Source organism: Myxine glutinosa, chromosome 6 (genome assembly GCF_964187855.1).
Source record: "Myxine glutinosa chromosome 6, kmMyxGlut1.1, whole genome shotgun sequence".
NCBI classification, from domain to species: domain Eukaryota; kingdom Metazoa; phylum Chordata; class Myxini; order Myxiniformes; family Myxinidae; genus Myxine; species Myxine glutinosa.
In genome coordinates this window covers 125,764,179-125,786,964 of record NC_136266.1, presented here as the reverse complement: position 1 = coordinate 125,786,964, position 22,786 = coordinate 125,764,179, and positions in this window count along the sequence as shown.

Here is a 22,786-nt window from a genome sequence, read left to right as displayed (position 1 = left end):
ACAATATCTGGAAAGGCTAGCTTCTGGTGCAAGTCCACCTGCATCTCCCACGTAGATCCATCTAGAAGGCACGCCTTTGATTGATGAATATGTGCAGGCCTCTGATGTTCTTGCAGACTTTATATGTAAACAATGTGTGTTCAGTCATCATCGCTATCCGACGAAACGTTTTCAACCTGTAGAAATTCTTCTTCGTCATTCACCATGTTGGAGCACGTCAACAGCTTGCAGGCTTCTGTACATTTGAGTGCATTGATTAATACATGTGCAGTCAGATGGCCGGCAAAATCGAGCACACTTGCAAGACAGGAGACTTATCACGACCTCTGGAGCTGGGGAACCTGTCATCCACTTTATAACTGGAATGCCGTTTCCACTTGATGTCCATCCATGACCTGCGATAGGATTGGGAATGTCTGGGGAGTTAATCAAACTACGTCTCCAGATAGCAGCCTGGTAGTTTGCTCGAAGTGTGTGTTGTCGAAGTGTGTCCTCACATGGGGGAAGCTGTCCGGACTCGATTTCCCCGCTTCTGCTATGGAACATTTGGTGTCGTAGCTCGTTTACTTCACTTATTTTAGTGTTGCGGCAGTAAAGTTGGCATGTGAAATCTTGAATGACATTGAATAACTCGTTTGAGATGTCCCAGTTGTTGCCAAGTGACGCAAAGGCTTCTCTGAACTTCTCATCGCGTAGGAGAATTTTCAACGCTTTCAACTTTCCTTGCCCAGCAAGTGAGCTGACAGTATCACATCCAGTCCATGGATGAAGTATACCTCGATTCAGTATACAAAAAAAAGAAAAGAAAAAAAAAGTCCCAATAAGGCAGTACAAACATCTCGTCCCAGTGCTGCAGCCAGTTTGGTGATGTCGACAAGCCTGACCGATGATTTGTTTCCACGTCTTATGAAGAGTTTGCTGTTGATATCTCTACTCAGTGCGAGGCAAATGATGAAGACATCAGTGTCTTCGGTGACACAGATCAGGGATGAATAGCTGTCTGCGGCATGTTTGGCATGCAGCAATGGGCGTGTATCAGCCTCTTCTTGGCTTGAGTTGAGATCTTCAACTTCTTGCCAACTGTCGTGGGTAAGCTTCAGGCAGAGATCACCACACCTCACAAACATAACTCGGTTTCCAAGCTTCTCTCTCTTCTGTTGAGAGAAGCACATGTTGCTTGTATATGAAAAAATGTAATATGTATTGCAATGATATCAGGTTTTGTTGGGCATTTTTGCGTTGAAATTGCACATTTGTGACATATTTTCTCAATTATCTCGACAGCTAGTTAACCAATTTCCTTTTAGTTTACTTTAAAATATGCCAAATGACATACTGAACATATCTTATGTCGCGGAGCATGTGCCTCAGACCAGCCGATTAAAAGGTACGGCCAAATTTATGAGATATGAAATATGAAAATTGATGAAATATGAAATTGGCGGCCATTTTGGAAAATGGCCACCAAAATGGGTTTAGCTACCGAATTCAAATGTCCATCACATTTTTTCATACAGGCAATATATAATTCTAACTGAAAAATATAGTGGCGACTTGCCCTCTTTTTTGGTAGTCAAACTTCAAAATTCGACGGTGGGCACAAGGACTAATGAACACAGCGAACACCTCAGGTACAAACTGTGAACCATTATCCGAAACTAAAATCTCCAGAACCCCCTCGTTCACAAAAATGCTCCACCGTGTTCTCTGCCGAGGTGGACTCCATTATAGCTATTTATGGCCACTTTGAGTAAGCGTCGATCACCACCAGAAACATGCGACCCATGACTGGCCCTGAAAAATCGACATGAACGCGCTGCCACGTTCAATCAGCAGGCGGCCATAACAACGAACCTTGTGAGGGATTATCAGCATCAGTTTGACACGGATCACATGCTTTTACCGTCCGCTCAATGTCCGCATCTAGCCCGGGCCACCACAACAAACTCTGGGCTAAACTCGTTATTTTGACCATTAGGCAGGTCCAGATTTGAGAAAATTGAATGTTGTAGGCATTTCATGTTAAAAGTGGGCAGTTTTTTAGGATAATTTGAGGGTGCTGAATTCAAAAAAATTGTTTGCCAGGCTGAATTTTGAGATTTTGACCCTCAAATTTGGGAAAACAAAATGGCCGCCATTTTTTTTTATTATCTTTTTTGCCTTATAACTCGGCTTCTACGCATTATTGAAGTTTTAAAATGGTGGCAATACCGATGTTTGTAATACCAAGGATTCCAAATATGTTGTCACCTAAGTTGTATCTTGTTTGGTTTATCTGCTATCTTGAATTTCAATATGGCCGCCATTATTCACCTAATGCATTAATCAGCCCATAGGCATAAATAACACTTATGTTTAAAATGATGACAATACCCATGTCTGTAATAACAAATTTTGCCCCCCCCCCCCTCCCCCCCAAAAAGCTTCCACATAACTTTGTAAATAATGCTTCATCAACTGTTAAAATCCTGTGCGAGACCAAGTATACGACAGCGTCTTATGGACTCATCTTCACCATCACTGCTGTCCTCATCAGCATCTTGCTCCAGTAGACACTGGCCACCTATCATTAGGTTAAGAAACATGTACAAACTATCTGGTACACATTTAATAGCTTCCGCTTCACTGACATTAACTACTTCGTAAGCTGGGTGTGAAAGGATGTCACTTCTAAGCTTGAGGGCAACGTGGATCATGGACAGGAACTCATCTTCTTCTTGTGGTTGGCAGGTAGGAATGGTGAGTGTAGCTGCTGCTTCTTCATCTGTTTGTATCATCTTTGAAACAGGTATGTGGCCAAACTTCAGCGGAACCAGAACAGAACGTCGCTCACTCGATGCATTGTCATGGAGTACAATTACCTCGTAGAATTCTGAAATCTTAAGAGCCAACTTATCCTTGAATGTGCCCATTCGACTGGTAAATGAGGGTGGAATATCCAAATTGGATTATTTGGCAATGGTACGATACCGGTTCCACACTTCCCTTAGCTCTAATATATGGCCATGGTCAGCAGAGTACTGCAGCTCATTGCATAGCCAAATCATCGCAATGTCTGTATGCCGAGAGTTCTCTTTGGTTTCGGATGTCCTTCTGATAAACTGAATATAGCAGGAGAGATGATACTTTCCTTCTGCTGCAATAAGGTCACTGACAGCTGCAACACGAACACTCATTTCTTGGTCAAACTTTGCAGCTTCCAATATTTATTGGCTCTTGTTAAAGGTGTTGGGCTAGCGGCTAGGGTGACAGCTTAGGATCCTAGGATCCTGGGTTCGAATCCCGGTCGATCGCTGAATTAACGCCAGGGGGGTTGACTCAGCCTGTCCATCCTTCCGAGGTCGGCAAATTGAGTACCAGTTCACTGGTAATTCCCTGTTTGTCGTAAAAAGGCGACAAAAAGGGTTGGCGGCAGGAAGGGCATCCGGCCTTAAAACATTGCTTCAAAAAGGGGACCAAAAAACAACAACAACCACGGTCCCTGAAAAAGGCCAACCCCCGCTTGCGGGGGAAAATGGCCTCTAAAGGTTGTGTTGGAAATTAACTTCTGCTTGGCCTTTTTCTGTTGGCAGATCAAACATAATTCCCAATTGGTGGGCTGCGCGCTACTACGTCGATTTGGGCAGAAAGGCTGGGATTCTGCTGGTCTTGATGTTGACAGAGAGTCAGAAGAAGAATAGGAGCCACTCTCTTTCAAGGATGCATTCTTAAGTCTACTAAGTCTTTCTTTGCTTGTGTATGTAGCATAGCACGTTTTGTGCCAATGGATCTCCTTTTTGGAGTCTTCATTCAGGACCTTCAAGAGTCTATCAACCGTATCCTTGTACTTGACATCTCGTAACTTTTGTCGGTCGTGCGTAATCTTCGACAATGTGCCCACGCCTTTTTCTGACGCATCGTACAGGATGTCTCGTCTCTCTTCTTGACATATTATGCACAGATGAGGGAAACGGGTGGATCTCTTCAAGTTAACTGACGCATCCATGATCTCACAGAGGTGTCACATATCTGTAGTGATAGAAAGAAAAATAGTTTGTGGTTAAATATTGATTAACATTAAGTTAGACTGCTCTAATTATAATTCTCTTTCAATACTCTTGGAATTTCATATTTCATCTTGTATGTTATTTACAAAGTAACAGTATCATCATTAAAATAAAATTACTTCATTTATCACGCATCTTACGATAATTCACCAAATGTCCATCTGTCCATTCGAAGGTACCGCAAAAACGGCTCAACCAATCGCAACGATATTTTGGGTGGGTATTCCTGGGACCCCTGGGAGTAAATAGGCTATATTGTTTTTCCAAGTTTTCCAATTTTCCAGTTTTTCCAAACACGATGAAATAATATTTACCGATATGAACAGTGATGTGGCTTTTATTGAAATTCTACACATACTGTTTAGATTTTGATGACAATTATGAACCTGCCGCGAATGTGGAAGTGGACAGATGACGGCAATGCGCGGGTTTGATAATATCCAAATACAACCGTCATTCAATCGTAATGTTAAATCATTAAACGTTAATCGTTTTGTTAAAGTATCAATTGATGATTGGAATTGAGTGAATACAATTACGATTTTGAATTCGTAATTGTATTCACCCAACCGGAACTTCACATCAGGATTTAAATATTTGTTTATGTCACGAATGTTGTTAAAAGTTTATTTTTTATATTAATGTTATTTAATTTGTGATTGGTGCTATGCTGTTTGGAATGAAAAAAGAGATATCGAGTTCAAGTGAATGACCAAATGCCGTGACGGTTTTTACTTTCTAAACGTGAATTCGCGGATCGCCATATGCAGACTCGCCATTGACTGGATATGGAACAAACGTACCCGTTTGTTTGCCAACGGGTACGTTTTTCATGGAAGTCCTTCACGAACTTGCTGCCCATGTCTGACGTGCGACTGAAGGTGCTACAGGAATGTGGAATTTATTGGTTTCAAGCTTTAGCATTTGCCGTTTCTGCATTGTCTGTTTGCTTCTGGCCTCTCACCCGTGCATAGCACGGGTACCTCACTAGTCACAATAATTCAGATGGAAAAACAGATTCAAGCCATTGATTAGAGCATGACAACTGCCTTTATTTATATTCTAAAAAATCAAAAATTATCAAACACGTAATTAGTAATGTCAATTTTTAAACTATTATAATCAATAGTAACTTAAGCATAAATTAAGTAATATTTTACACTTGTGTTTGTGTTGGTATGTTTGTGTGTGTGTGTGTGTGTGTGTGTGTGTGTGTGTGTGTGTGTGTGTGTGTGTGTGTGTGTGTGTGTTTGTGTGTGTGTGTGAGGGGTCTGTGGGGGGGAGGGGGCTGGTGATGTGGATGGTGTGTGGATGTGTTTGGTTGTGTTTTCATGTATGTCAATTACGTGTTTACAACAACAACACAACAACATGCATTTTAAGGCCATTTTCCCTGCTAGAGCGGGGGTTAGCCTTGCGGTCCCCATGACAATCTTCTCCATCTTGCCCTATTTTCTGCATCTCTCCTTGTTAACCCCCTTGCCCGCATTTCTTCTTCCACCATCTTTAGCCAAGTCTTTCTCGGTCTTCCCCGTCCTCTACTTCCTTCTACATTCATTTCCATCACTCTTCTCAACCAGTCACTTTCATCCTTCCTCAACACATGACCAAACCATCTCAACCTGTTCCTCTTCACAGCATGAATCACAGCCTCTATTCCCATCATCTTTCGCAAATCATCATTTGTCTTCCTCTCTCTCAACGATACTCCGCACATCCATCGAACCATTCGCATTTCCACCCTTTCCAACCTTCGTTGCTGCTCTACATTCATTACCCATGTCTCGCTCCCATAAATCATAACACTTCTCACACATGCAGCATACACCTTTCCCTTCAGCTTCAACGACACTCCCCTCCTCATCAGCACGCCATTCAGTTCCCGAAACGTCTTCCATGCACATCTCACTCCAGCAACTGTAGCCGAGTCTGATCCACCTTCTCCATTCAGCATGTCTCCGAGGTAGCAAAATGTTTTCACACCTTCCAGCTTCACGCCATCTCCAAGATCCAACTCAACATTTCCTCCATCTGCAGCTCCCTCTGTGCACACCTTACATTTGAATGTAGCTGCCACACTGGTTAATGACCCTTTCAGACCACTACATTTTTTATGAACCCACTCAGCGCACATTGTACATTGAATGGAGTTCACTCCGACACCCTTCATGCACACAGCACAGGGCCACTTCCCAGTTCTTTCCACCTCACCACATGCTTTACCACTTGCCATCACCTTCGTCTTTCCGATACTCACCTTCAGACCTTTTGTCTCCTTACATTCCTTCCACTTGTTCATCTTTTCCTTCAGTGCATCCATACTTTCCGCAATCAACACCAGATCATCTGCATACAACAACTCCCACGGTAAACCCTCCTTTACGTTCTGAGCCAGCACCTCCATCACAGCTACAAATAGTAGTGGACTTAGTACCGACCCCTGATGCACTCCCACCTTCACCTCAAACTCACCACTGTTCCCGTCCTTCGTCCTTACAACTGTGCGCGCTCTTTTGTACATTGCCATCACTACTCTGATCAACCATTCCTCCACTCCTAACTTCCTCAATGCCCATGTCAATACTTTGCGTGGAACCCTATCGAATGCTTTCTCCAGATCAACAAACCTAAGAAACAACTTCTTCCTCTTCTCCATGTACTTCTCCTGCAACTGCCTCACAATAAAAAGCACATCTGTCGTTCCTCTTCCGGGCACAAATCCAAACTGCATTTCGTCGATCTTCACTTTCTTCCTCATCCTCATCTCCAACACCCTTTCCAATACCTTCATTCCATGCTCCAATAACTTTATCGCTTGGTATGAGCCACACTCCAGGGGGTCACCTTTCCCCTTGTATAGAGGGACGAGGGTACTCAGTTCCCAATCCACTGGAATGTGGCCTTTTTTCACCACCAGATTACAGATCTCTGTCATTCTTTTCACACCCCAACTTCCTGCTGCCTTCAACATATCTCGCACAACTCCCGTCGGCCCTCCCGCTTTTCTACTCTTCATTGCTTTTATCGCTTCCTCAACTTCCTTCTCAGTTATCTTTTCTGCCGGTCCTAAAACTGGGTTACTCTCTATGTTGCCATCCCATTCATTCTCTGTATTCAACAGCATTTCCATATATCTTTTCCATCTTCCTTTAATTCCATCTGGGGCCACAACGATTTGTCCCACTTCATCCTTCAAGCAACTCACCCACATCACATCACACCTCTCTTTCGCTATCTGCTTTGCAATCCTGAATACTGCTTTCTGACCCTCTTCCGAATCCAAGCATTCTCCGAACATTTTCCTACATGCCTCCAGCGCCTTTGCTACCTCTTTCTTTGCAGCCTTCTTGGCTGCCTTATAACTTTCATGCTCTGCTGTTTCTGCTTCCGTACCCTTCGCCTTCTGCCACTCCTTGAACTTCTTCCTCTTCTCGTCAATCCTCTTTCCAACTTCATCATCCCACCACCATGTTTCCAAGTGCCTCGGTGGTCCTTTTGTCCATCCACATACCTCACCAACGGCTCCCAACAGACTAGCTTTCATTGACATCCAACCACTTTCAAGCTCAACCACATCATCCTCTACCCTACTCAGCCTCTCTTTTGATGCCTCCCTTACTGTCACCTCTTTCAACCTCCACACCTTCATTCTCGATTGCTACTTCACCCGCCGAGCTCTCCTCGCACCTTTCACCCTTATGTCGCAGACAACCAAGTGGTGCTGTGAAACAGCCTCCTCCCCCGGGATCACCTTTGTGTCCCGGAGGTGCCCCCTATCTCGCCTACGCACCATCAGGTAGTCAACGGTTGTCGTCGACCCACCTGACGTGTATGTAACAAGCTTATTATTCTCTTTCTGGAACTGAGTATTACAAATCAACAAATCAGCTCCATCAGCAAACTCCAAAATCCTTTCACCTTCTCCATTTCTCACACCATATCCGTAACCCCCATGAACTCCCTCAAAACCATCCATACTCCTTCCCACATGTCCATTTAGGTCTCCTCCTACCACAACAACTTCCTCATCTTTCACGTTTTCCATCAGCTTCTCTATCGCACACCAGAACTTGTCCTTCTCTTCATCGCTCCGACCAACCTGTGGAGCATATCCCGAGATGACGTTCACCAAGAGCTTTTCAATCATCATTTTCACCATCATCAACCTGTCACTCACTCTCGTCACACTCACCACACCGTCTACAAACTCCTCAGAAAACAGGACACCAACACCATTCACGCCCTCCAGGCACCCTTGCCACACAAACTTGTATTTCTGTCCCTGCCTACCCTTCACCATTCTCACACCACTTCCCTTCCATCTCGTCTCTTGCACACAACATATGTCCATTGTCCACTCTTCTTCTGACCAATACTTCCACCACTTCTCCTGATCTCCTTGTCATTGTCCCTACATTCCATGTCCCAAACCTCAGAAACCGATCTCCACTTCGGGCTGTACCCTGCCCATATGTAGTTGTAATTGTCATGGTTCTCTTTTTGAGGCAATGTTTTTATGGCCGGATGCCCTTCCTAACGCCAACCCTCTTAGTCGTCTCTTACGACACGCAAGGATACGGTTTACCTATTCTAATCCAGGGTACACACTAGGAAACGTTTAAAACATGGAAATTCTGGGGCGGGGGGGGGGGGTTGGGGGGGGGGGCTTACGGTATAGATAGAATATGTGTATGTGAATGTATATGAATACTAATATGAATGAATATGAATATGAATAATGAATATGAATATGAATATGAATATGTGTATGGTATGTGAATATAGAATATGTGTTTATGGTATAGATATTTGATAATCTGTCTCTTTGGCCTGATTACATTCAATACGAAGAAGCCGAGAAATGACGGCCATCTTGGAATTCAAAATGGCGAGCAAGCCAAACTGGTTACAACTTAAATTTACGCAACATATTGGAATCCTTGGTATCACAAACCTGTGTATTACCAAGCACTTTTCAACTTACTCTATTGCTTATTCCTATAGGCTGGGCTCATTTATTACTGTATTGGGCTAAATTATGCCAGCCATCTTGGAATTTAAGATGGCGTGCAAACCAAACGAGTCGTAACTTAGGTAAAAGTATATTTGGAATCATCAGTATCACAAACATGGGGTTTGTCACAATTTCTAAACTCCTGTGATACATACAAGCCGAGCTATAGTGCAAAATATGGTAAAAATGGCGGCCATTTTGTTTTTTTGGAATTTGAGGGTCAAAACCCCAAAATTCAGCTTGCCAAACAATTTTTTTGAATTCAGCACCCTCAAATTACCGTAACAAACTTGTTTGCCGACTTTTAACACGAAATGCCTACAACACTTTTTTTGAAGCACAAATATTGAAATCTGGACCTGTCTACATTCCCAAATTACCCTCATACAACTCATTGAGACAGCGCTGACGTAAAGCAGCAGGAATGGCCACCCTCATGCCCCACATTACACAACCTTGAGCTAAAGACAGCTCAGACACACGTGATACATATGGAGCATATTCTGACGTCGAGGGCAACTCGCCCCAAGAACCTGACAAAACGTGTGCAACACGTGACAGCACAGGATCACGACGAATGGCAGCAGCCACTCCCGCAGAGATTACCGGACAAAAATCCGGTAACAAAGGAAGGTACAAGGACATGACTGCTCGTCTTGGGGTATTGACTGGGAAGGGAAGATGGCCGACTGTAACTGTATCCAAGCCTGGGCACTCTTCGAAAGTGACCTAAAGCAAGCAAAATTGCTGCTCATCCCACAGAAATCTTGGAAAACGACAAGGATAAGAGGTATCTACATGACTAGGAATCCACTAGCCTTAAGCCAGAAAAAACACAGAGGAGCGGAGTGAATATGTCGCCATAAAGACAAGACATCTCACGTCTCTGAATACAAAAGGATAAGGAATGAGTTTTGAAACACCACACGTCACTTGAGTAGAGATTTCGAAAGAAACCTTGTCCATAATTTACAAAGAAACCCATTTGACATTTTGACAACAGGGACTTCAGCACCTTTTTCACTAAGGAAAACCTGAACAATATTCCTGACATCGACCTCCAATCCGGTGGCCCGAAGATAATTGACGTCAAAATAACCACGAAGCTAGTGCAGAAGAAGCTCTCTCTACGGAATGCTAATAAATCAGATTGGAACAGTCTCCCAATTTCCCTGGTTGAATCCACATCTATGGCAATCTTTGAAAAGGGCTTGTTTTGGCGAAGTGAAATATTCACCCTGCACTGGATTCCTACATGGTATTAAACATCGATGTACCAACCAACGCAAACCAACGAATATGGAAGTGCAGTAGACTGGCTGGGATTCACCACATGATATCATATCCTCCTATCCTGTACATTGAAGACAATGGTGATGATGAAAATTTTCCAAGATGGCGGACACTAAATTGATGCCCGAGAAGAGTTTAAATCTCTCGGAAATACCTACCCAAGCTTTTTGGCGGGAATTAGCCCTGTAATCAACACAAACAATCAAACTATCAGCTCATCAAATTTTACGATGGTGCATATTCATAATTATGGAGGTGCATATGCATAATTACAGGGGTGCATATCCATAATTACGGGGGTGCATATTCATAATTACGGGGGTGCGTATCCATAATTACGGGGGTGCGTATCCATAATTACGTGGGTGCATATCCATCATTACAGGGGGTGAATATCCATAGTTACAGGGGTGCGTATCCATACTTATGGGGGTGCGTATCCATAATTACAGGGGTGCGTATCCATAATTACGGGGGTGCGTATCCATAATTACAGGGGTGCGTATCCATAATCACGGGGGTGCGTATCCATAATTACGGGGGTGCCAATCCATAATTACGGGGGTGTGTATCCATAATTACGGGGGTGCATATCCATAATTACGGGAGTGCGTATACATAATTACGAGGGTGCGTATCCATAATTACGGGGGTGCGTATCCATAATTATGTGGGTGCATATCCATCATTACAGGGGGTGAATATCCATAGTTACAGGGGTGCGTATCCATAATTATGGGTGTGCGTATCCATAATTACGTGGGTTCGTATCCATAATTACGGGGGTGCATATCTATAATTACGGGGGTGCGTATCCATAATTACGGGGGTGCGTATCCATAATTACGGGGGGGTGTATCCATAATTACGGGGGTGCATATCCATAATTACGGGGGTGCGTATCCATAATTACGGGAGTGCGTATACATAATTATGGGGGTGCGTATCCATAATTACAGGGGGTGAATATCCATAATTACAGGGGTGCATATATCCATAATTACAGGGGTGCATATATCCATAATTACAGGGGTGCATATCCATAATTACAGGGGTGCGTATCCATAATTACGGGGGGGGGGGGGGGGAGGTGTGCATATCCATAATTAAGGGGGGTGAGTATCCATAATTACGGGGGATGAATATCCATAATTATGGGGGGTGCATATCCATAATTACGGGGGGTGCGTATCCATAATTACGGGGGGTGAATATCCATAATTATGGGGGGTGCGTATCCATAATTACGGGGGGTGCATATCCATAATTACGGGGGGTGCATATCCATAATTACGGGGGGTGAATATCCATAATTACGGGGGGTGCGTATCCATAATTACGGGGGGTGCGTAGCCATAATTACGTGGGGTGAATATCCATAATTACGGGGGGTGAATATCCATAATTACGAGGGTGCATATCCATAATTACAGGGGTGCATATCCATAATTATGGGGGTGCATATCCATAATTACGGGTGTGCGTATCCATAATTACGAGGGTGCATATCCATAATTACAGGGGTGCATATCCATAATTATGGGGGTGCATATCCATAATTACGGGTGTGCGTATCCATAATTACAGGGGTGCATATATCCATAATTACAGAGGTGCGTATCCATAATTACAGTGGTGCATATCCATAATTACAGGGGTGCATATCCATAATTACGGGGGTGCATATCCATAATTATGGGGGGGGGGGTGAATTTCCATAATTATGTGGGGTGCATATCCATAATTACGGGGGGTGCGTATCCATGATTACGAGGGGTGAATATCCATAATTATGGGGGGTGCGTATCCATAAATACGGGGGGTGAACATCCATAATTCCAGGGGGTGCGCATCCATAATTACAGTGGTGCATATATCATAATTAATTACGGGAGTGCGTATTAGGGTGGTCCGCAAATGCATGGGGAAAAATTGAATTCATAAAAACATTATGACCACCCTGCCATTGTTTTACATAGACTTAAAGAAGTTAACATGCAAAATTCCAGCAAAATTGGTTAATACTTAGAGGTGCCACAAGTGGCCACTAGTAAGGTGAGGATTGGTAGACCAATGTGAAGAACTTCTCGAAACCCCAAAACAGCTCCAGTTCCTGAGGGAACAAGCAAGTGACGTGAAAAACGACAGACAGGAGGGGAATAAAGGACAATAGAAGGTTCCCCAGATGGGTGAATCATAGCACACTATGGATTAAGGACAATAAGGTGACACATACGCACTATGCATTGAGTAAACATAGTAAACACCATATACGCCATGCACATCTGCGCAGTGAGCACTGGCCATAATCATATTATTCCTGTGTTAGCAAACCTTCACTGGCTACCTGTGCATCAATGAGTGATCTTCAAACTACTGGTATTAGTGTACAAAGGACTAAATGCAGAGTCCGCCCCATTGTACATTCGTGACTGATTTTCTCGCCCCCAGCCTAAGAGGTCTCAATGATCTGCCGCAGATCCGACCTCGCACAAACAAAACATACGGTGACAGAGCATTCCCTGTGGTGGCTCCATCATTGTGGAATGCATCCAGCAACTATTTTATTCATATTTTAGAATTGTGATGAAAGTTGTGCCAAATACATACCAGTAGTCCAGTATATGATTACTATTGTACACAGCACATAAAAATGAAATTGCATTGTGCTCTATGAATAAATTAATAATAATGTTTTTATAACATTTCTTTTATTCAGATGGCTAGTAAAAGTGGTACGGGTACTGGTGGTGTGAAGCCCAAAACCAGAAAGGACAATGAAGTGTGGTTGATTGGTCCCACTTCTGAGAAACTGCTTGGGAGAAAGCTTCCTTCTGCTCGGGAAGTCCTCAGTGTGTTCTTTTATCTCCACAAGAATGAAAAATTAACTGTCAAGGAAAGTTGCAAAAAGTAATCAAGATGTGTTTTCCCTTCTGGGAGAAAGGCCGGATCACAACGTGCACAGAAATACATGCAAGAGAAAGATTAGAAAAGTTGTTTGTATGGTGGAAAGGACTTCAGAAGGCAGCTTTGAGGAGAACAGACACCCAGGTGAAGAAAGAAGATGAGTTCCGAGCAGATCTAGACAAACTGTTTGATATAGCACACGCAAAAGCACTGGAAATGATTTCTATTGCAGAAGACCGTGCTTTTCTGTTGGCACAAATAGATGGACGAAGAGGCTACCTCGGTTCGATTGATATGGAACTTGCTGCAAAAGAAGAGAGAATTGAAAAGTGGAAACAAGAGGAGCAAGCTCAAGCTGACAAGGCTAAACTGTTAGCTTCTGCAACTTCAGGGACATCTAGAGTTAGAACATTTTACCAAGAGGAGAACTCGGTACTTGAGTGAAGAAGTCGTCGGTTTTGCGTTCTTCGATGATGGTATTGATGAAGAAACAAAGCAACGGATGGACAATAACCTGGAAAAGCCTGAACAAGGCAGTCGCACCATCAAAGCCGGCTTGACAATGGAGGAAATTGAAGAAAGTGACATGGCAGACTTTGTTTCAGCAAGGACAATGCAGTTCTTCAAATCTCTGAATTTGTCCACCGATTTCTTGTCCTTGGCACCGTCATTGTGGCATTCTGATGATGGCTACTGTGAGGGACAAAAGAAAGCAACACAGTTGAGAGTATTAAATGACACAGCTGAGAGAGGTGTTGCTCTCATTCAAGACTACGTTCATTTCCTCACGAAAGATGAAGAGCAAAGGCAATGCCTTCTTCAAGTGGTGGCCAACCACCGAAAGAACTTCCCTGATGCAAAGAAAAAGACTGTTGTTGCTGGGTTGTAAGAACTCGAATAAGAACTGAATAGGCCCCTGCTGTGGTCAGTTATGAGAGAAAAAGTTTAGTTGTCACAGACACATTTTAGGCATTGCTATAAAGCTTTTTAGTTGAACAAAAGTGGTTAATTTGATGCATCGTTTGTATTAACATTAAATAACAAATACACTATACAGTGCGTATCAAAAAAAAGGTAATCCGAATTCACGGGGTTAATATGCAAAGGTTATTTCGTTTGACAATTTACATGTGGTTTACCAATTATGAGGAGATTCTCAGCTTTCCATTGATGCCTTTCATGCATCATTGCTGTCACACATAACTGCGTACATGTTCATTGAAAATGACAAGTTCAAATCGCATTTTTACAAGTTTGGCTAATCGATGCAAGACAGTTTGAAATGGACGCATTACTTGTCGACTGCCAAGTTGATTATGTAAAATTATTAAGCTGGTCTGGTAATCGTTGGTGGCGTCATCCTTTGTTTAAGATGGGTATTTAAGATGGGCCTACAGTTTATGGGTTTAGAGACAGTCTGAGTTATTGAAAAGATGGTTCAACTTACGACTGAACAGCGGACCTTTGTCGTTACAACCTTTCACCAAACTGGAAGTTTGCAGCGAACTCGTGATGCGTTCAGGGAATGTTTCCCAGAACGGGAGCCTCCAGCAGCCAAAACCATCTGGGCAAATGTTAGAAAATACCAAGAGCATGGCACTAGCCTCAACCGCAACAAGGGGAATTCTGGTAGGAGGCGCACTTGGCGATCGGAAATGAACATTGCAGCTGTAAGGCAGCATGTTTTGGAGCATTTTAGGGATACCAGCACAAGACGAAATGGGACGGGATTGCCTAAGGCAACATTCAACCGAATCACAAGACTGGACCTCCACCAACATCCATATCGGATTCACATCCGGCATCAACTTATGCCAGGGGATTTTTCCAGGAGGCTGGTGCTTGCCGGATGGTTGATAGCACGTTGCGAAGCAGATGTCAATTTCCTGTGGTATCTCGTTATCGACCACGAAGCTACTTTCGCCATGGACGACAAGGTCAATACCCATAATGTTCTTGAATATGCACCGACAGGACAACCCCCGGAATTTAATTTTGACACCAACATGAATCGAGAAAAGTGGACTGTTTGGTTGGGACTTTGTGGAAGTGGTCAGGTGATCGGACCATTTTTCTTTCAAAGGAATGTCAATGGTAACAGGTATCTGCAGATGATCAATGATGAAGTTTTACCGCAGCTGGAGGAGGACATTGAGCGACAGGTTCGTGGTGTCTTCAGATATCTCTGGTGGGCCCAAGACGGCGCCCCAGCACATCGTCTTATCGCTGTCCGAGATCGACTGAGGGAACTCTTTGGAGACCTCAACCATGCAGTGGAATGGCCGCCAAGATCACCTGACCTCACACCATGTGATTATTTCCTTTGGGGACTTTTAAAGAACAAGGTGTTCGTAACTCCTCCCCGTGATCTTGACGATTTGCAGGGCCGTATTCGACATGAAGTGGATGCTTTGCGCAATGACCCGGCTATGGTGAGACGAGCAGTTCAGGGCGTGCTCCGCCGCTGTGAGCTTTGTGTTGAAAGGGGCGGTGGACATGTTGAAGGTGTGGGTGCATAAAGGCCAATCATTCCTGAGAAAAGTTCACATCTGACGTTCATTTTGCACCAATTATCCCGACTTGCATCGATTAGCAAAACTTGTAAAAATGCGATTTTAACTTGTCATTTTCAATGAACATGTACTCGGTCATGTGTGACAGCAATGATGCATGGAAGATATCAATGGAAAGCTGAGGATCTCCTCTTAATTAGTAAACCACATGTAAATTGTCAAAATAAATAACCTTTGCATATTAACCACTTGAATTCGGATTACCTTTTTTTTGATATGCTCTGTAGTGTACTGTATACTGTTGTGAGCTCAATCTGCAATGGCTTTGAGGCACCTCTAAACGTTGTCCAATCTATACCAAATTTTGTATTCTACCTTCTTTCAGATTATGTAAAGAAATGGCAAGGTGGTTGCAATAAAATCTTCAACTTCATTTTTCGGGACCACCCTAGTGCGTACCCATAATTATGCGGGTGCATATCCATAATTACAGGGGCGCATGTAGTGAAATCGTATTCGTACTGAACCCGGGGGTGATGCTCGCTGCTCGTTGACACCGCTAGGGGCGTGACTATAAGACCCGCTGCTGCGGACGGTGCTCCGAGACTTCTCCTGTGACACGTTACATCTGGTAGACTCGCTAACGGTACGCCAGCATAGAATATCCAGCTTGCTTGCATTGAATGTTATGAATGGTCCCATGTGATGTCACATCGTATACTTATTGTATTTCCTTCATTACAGGATGATGTTATGATCTAAATGGAATTAAACCACCAGTTGGACTAAAGTTGTGTGGACCTGATTGGTTTTCCACAACACTTAATTCCATTTATATCTACCGACATGGCTGGCAACAAGACGCTGGCGGTTGCCGTATTCTGCGCCGACCCGCAAGCCCCGGATGGTGGCTTGCAACTGAAGCACTGGCTCAGAACATTGGAGAATCATTTCGACGAGCCTGAGACCGCGCCGACGGCTGCCGCGAAGCTAGCAACACTTCATTCAAAAATCGACTACAAGGTGTACAATTCCATCACTCAATTCGCGACGTATGACCTCTCGATCGCGGAGCTCAAACGGCTGTACATAAAGGAAAAAAGCCTGGTGTATGCACGATATTTGCTGCAAACGCGACGTCAGCAACCCAACGAGGCGATGGACCACTACGCCCAGGAGCTCCGGCAGCTCTTGCTGGACAGCACCAGGGAGCCACGGACTCCCGCGCAGTCTCAGGATGATCTTCTTTTAGATGCCTTCATTGCAGGGGTCTCCTCCCAGGAACTAAGGCTCAAGCTCTTGGAGAAGACCGACCTGACCTTCGCTACAGCACTCGAGCAAGGGAAAGTATACACCGAAGCGCGGATGCAATCGAACACCTATGATCGCACGCGCCTCTTGGCGGGCACTACACTACACGCCCGGCCGGAGAGTGCTACCGCCGAGGACACGGACCTGCTCGCGGAACTCCGGGATGCTCCGGAGGAAGACCCAGTCCTGACGGCTGCCGTTACGACCAGACCCAAGGCCTTACGCGGGGCCGCATGCTTTTTCTGTGGGGGGCCACGCCATGCCCGGCCCGTGTGTCCGGCACGAGACGCTATATGCCATTTGTGCTCGCAAAAGGGACATTACGCGAAAGTATGCAGGAAAACGGCACGCGGCTCGCGGCTCATTGAATCGCGCGGTCGCGGTCGCGCGGGCACGGCGACCTTGAATGGGCTCATTGCGGAGCCTGCGAGCCGAGCCCGAAACCCGGCGCCTTACCCGACTTCGAAGGGGAGGGCCCCTCTCTGCGGGCCCCTGGGCGCTCAGACGTCCTTGGCGGGCGTCACCGGACAGCCACCACAGTCTCATCCTCAATCGGGCACGAAGTACGTGTCCTTGACCAAACTCCGGGCCACGCAAGGGTCTTTGAAGCCTCGCCAAGCCCCAGCGGAACGTTCTCCTCGTGTCGCCCACGAGCTAACGGTGGCCCTCACCCCGGAAAAGGCGATTTCGAATACTACGGAGGCCTTTTTCTGCCAAAAGTGTCAAAAGGCGTTTTCAAATACTACGGAGGCCTTTTCCCGTCAGAATTGTCAGATTTTGAATCGCGAAACACCGGAATGCTTGGGAAAGCCCTCTGATGGCGTTAATGGATTCCCCATGGACAACGCAGACTCCGGCCACGACCGCAAAACTGCTGCTGGCATAGGATCCACCCGCGAGGCTTGTCCGACCCATTCGGGGGGCTCAGTCCCACTCCCAGCAGCCTCGTCTGGCCTGGCTCAAGCCCTTATTCCCCTCATGGTCGAAGGCCATTGTGTTCGGGCCTTGGTGGATACGGGGTCTACGGATAGTTTTATCGACCAGCGACTTGTGCTCAGGCATGGATGGCGGATCTGGAGGTCTACGAGACGGATCTTCATGGCTTCCCAGGGGCTTCGACTCAGCACGAAGGGGGAATGCCGATTGAAACTCGTGCTAAAGGGACGGGTTTTCCCTGATGTACACCTTATGGTTTTACCCGCATTATGTGCTGATATTCTGTTAGGACACGATTTTCTTAAGCTGCATGGACGTCTGGTAATGGAGTTTGGTGGGCCTGACACGCTTGTTGTGGGGGCGGACGACGCGCTTGCGGTGTGCGCCCTAGCGCAAATGGACATCCAGCCGCTTTCGCTGTTCCCCAATCTAACCTCCGACTGCACCCCTGTCGCGGTGAAATCACGGCGCTACTCTCGCGCAGACATGCAATTCATTGCGGACGAAACGGCTCAGCTCTTGAAAGACGGCATCATAGAACCTAGCAGGTCGCCGTGGCGCGCCCAGGTCTTGGTGGTGCGCAGCGAGGCCCACCGCAGACGCATGGTAAGCGACTATTCCCAAACGATTAACCGCTTTACACAGCTGGATGCCTACCCCCTTCCGGGGATGGACGCGCTGGTGCAACAGGTGTCCCAGTATTCAGTCTATAGCACTCTCGATCTCCGTAGTGCGTACCACCAGATCCCTATCTCTAGGGCGGATCGTATCTATACCGCATTTGAGTCGGGGCAGCGGTTGTACCAATTTACGCGATTGCCTTTTGGGGTAACGAACGGGGTCGCTTGTTTCCAGAGGGCCATGGATGACCTCATTGCGCGGGAGCACTTAACCGATGTTTTCGTCTACCTCGATAATCTTACGGTTTGTGGATATGACCAAGGGCACCATGATGCTAATCTGAAGCGCTTCCTTGAGGTCGCGCAGAGGTATCACTTAACTATGAACGAGGATAAGTGCCAATACTCCCTCCGCACGATCGATCTTCTGGGGTACACCGTGACCCATGGCTCTGTCACTCCGGATAAGGAGCGTCTGCGACCTTTGCTCGACATGGCCCCTCCCTGTGATCGGGCGTCCCTGAAGCGCGCCCTCGGGCTATTCGCCCATTACTCCAAATGGGTGCAAAGTTTCTCCGCGAAACTTCGCCCCCTCGTGGCCTGCGACACCTTCCCACTGAGTCCGGCCGCATTGGCGGCTTTTGAAGGCCTTAAGGCTGACATCGCCCGAGCCGCCGTGGCGACAATCGACGAGAGCGGCTCTTTCGTCCTCGAAAGTGACGCCTCGGATCAGGCCATCGCGGCGACCCTCTCCCAAGGGGGGCGTCCCGTGGCTTTCTTTTCACGGACTCTTACCACCGCTGAGCGGAGACACTCGTCCGTCGAAAAGGAAGCGTATGCGATCGTCGAGTCTATTCGGCGATGGCGCTCGTACTTACTCGGGCGAGCTTCCAAATCATCACTGACCAGCAAAGCGTTGCGTTCATGTACGACACCTTACACGCCCAGCGCATTAAGAATGAGAAAATCACTCGCTGGCGTATCGAACTCGCCGACTTCTGTTACACCATCAAATATCGCCCGGGGAAGGATAACCGGGCCGCCGATGCCTTATCACGACCGGCTACATGCGCGGGTATCACCTCTTTGGAGGGCCTACGGGTGCTGCATGCCACTGCGGGCCATCCCGGCGTAACGCGTTTCGCTCATTTTGTGCGGTGTGGCAATCTCCCATACTCGATTGACGATATCCGCCGTATCTGTCGCGACTGCGCTATCTGCGCGGAAATCAAACCGCGTTTCTATAACCCTCCCATGGGGACTCTGGTTAAGGCTACGCGACCGTGGGAACGCTTGGCGATGGATTTCAAGGGCCCATTGCCGGTGTCGAGTGGCTCTCGCTATCTGCTCACTATCGTCGATGAGTACTCGCGATTCCCCTTTGCTTATACGTGCGCAGACATGACTGCTGCCACGGTGATGCGATGCTTACAGAACTTGTTCTCAATGTTCGGTTACCCGGCCTATGTCCATACTGACCGGGGTGCGGTCTTCTTGTCTCAGGAGGTGCGCGGCTATCTGCTCCAAAATAACATTGCTTCTAGTTACACCACGCCGTACAGACCCCAGGCTAATGGGCAGATCGAACGCTTCAACGGGATTATCTGGAGGGCCATCATGCTCAACCTCCGGACCCTCGGCCGGGGCCTCGATAAATGGGCTTGGTCGCTACCTGCGGCGTTGAACTCGATCAGGGCTCTCCTGAGTACGGCAACCAACCAAACTCCCCACGAGCGACTTTTCCACCACCCCAGGAGCAAGGGGTGTATACGGTCTTTGCCCAGTTGGCTCGCTGGGCCCGGGCCGGCCTACCTTAAACGGGCGGTTCGCGCGAGCAAGTACGACCCCCTAGTGGACAAAGTGCAGATTCTCCAGGCTAATCCTGAGCATGCTCGTGTGATGACGACTGATGGCCGTGAGACTACTGTCTCCGTCCGTCACCTTGCCCCTTTCGGGGTCACCGACCTGAGTAGGGAATCGGACGGACCGACCGAACCCATCTATGAGACTATGGCCTCTCCCGACGCTCCCATCACCGAAAGTCTACCGACTCTCCCCTCGCCGGGTCTACCTGGGCCCGACGACTTGGAGTTACCCCCTTCGTCACCCGACCCTGATGGCGCCTCCGACGCCGGGGACACAGGGATGCGTGATGCCGTACCCGGGGAATTTCGGACGCGTGCTGGCAGAGAAATTCGCCGCCCGGCCCGATACGGTTGGGTCGACTGACGTTCCGTACCCTGTTCGTGCTGACGCTCGCTCGCTTCTAGCCGCACCGCCGTATAATTCTGACGGGGGGGAGAATGTAGTGAAATCGTATTCGTACTGAACCCGGGGGTGATGCTCGCTGCTCGTTGACACCGCTAGGGGCGTGACTATAAGACCCGCTGCTGCGGACGGTGCTCCGAGACTTCTCCTGTGACACGTTACATCTGGTAGACTCGCTAACGGTACGCCAGCATAGAATATCGAGCTTGCTTGCATTGAATGTTATGAATGGTCCCATGTGATGTCACATCGTATACTTATTGTATTTCCTTCATTACAGGATGATGTTATGATCTAAATGGAATTAAACCACCAGTTGGACTAAAGTTGTGTGGACCTGATTGGTTTTCCACAACAGCGCATATCCATAATTACTGGGGGTGCGTATCCATAATTACGAGGGGTGAATATCCATAATTACGGGGGGTGCGTATCCATAATTATGGGGGGGTGCGTATCCATAATTACGGGGGGTGCATATCCATAATTACGGGGGGTGCATATCCATAATTACGGGGGGTGCGTATCCATAATTACTTGGGGTGGATATCCATAATTACGGGGGGCGAATATCCATAATTACAAGGGTGCATATCCATAATTACAGTGGTGGATATCCATAATTACGGGGGGTGAATATCCATAATTACGGGGGGTGAATATCCATAATTACAGGGGTGCATATCCATAATTACAGTGGTGGATATACATAATTACAGGGGTGCATATATCATAATTAATTACGGGGGTGCGTATCCATAATTATGCGGGTGCATATCCATAATTACAGGGGTGCATATCCATAATTACGGGGTTACGGGGGGGGGGGGGGGGGGAGCGTGAATTTCATTAATTACACGGGGTGCATACCCATAATTACGGGGGTGCATGTCCATAACTAGAACGCCACTTAGTAGAGCGCATACTCCCGCCGTGGGTCAAGTTGGAATAGTACGATTTCACAAAAGTTTGAGGGAGTAGTTCAGTGACAACACAAGACAAGACAACACAAGACAGACACTGCACAGATATATATTTAGAATATATAGAAGATGATGTTTAAAAAAAAAAAACAAGGCAATTTCACTTACATTTTCGGATTCAGCGTTCAATTCCATATAGGTGAGTGTATTTTGAGGCATATGTGACTTCAAATAAAATTGTAAGCCAGAAAAAAAGGTCGTTTCATTCCTTAGGGATACAACATGTAAAACTGACCCAAACGTGAAAACAAAACTCGCTCATTTTAAGTCGTACAAGCCAATGCGACCACTCATTCTTCTGGGAAGAATCCCGTGCAGATGCTTATCACACTTATAAGTCACCTAAGTCTTTATAAGTTCATCAAATACTGACACCGCGATTGACATTGGCTGAGGTAAATGTTGATATCTCTTCTGAGGTAAAACAAAACAAACAAACAAAAAAACAGTTTTAAAGCATTATACGTATCAAACGATACATTTTATGAAACAGGGAGACCTAATACACACTTTGGGGGTTTTTAAAATGACAGAATATGTCTTTATTCCAAAAAAAAAAAAAAGAACATTGAAGACGACGCTGCTAAAAAAAAATACACCGCTCTAACGCATAACCACGAGTTTAAACTACATTTACAACAAATATGAAAACTATTTTCATATCACAATGTTAAATATAGAATATATAGAAGATAATGTTCAAATAAAAAATAAGCCCTGTCGTCCAATGGTAAAAAAAATCCTTCAAAAAATTCCTGGATCCGGAATAATATCCTGAGCTTCACCAAAAACTAATCGATTCTTCCTTGGGGGGGGGGGGGGGGAACCGTAATTACAGGGGGTGAATATGCATTATTACGGGAGTGCATATCCAAAATTATCCTCCTCCCCCTCT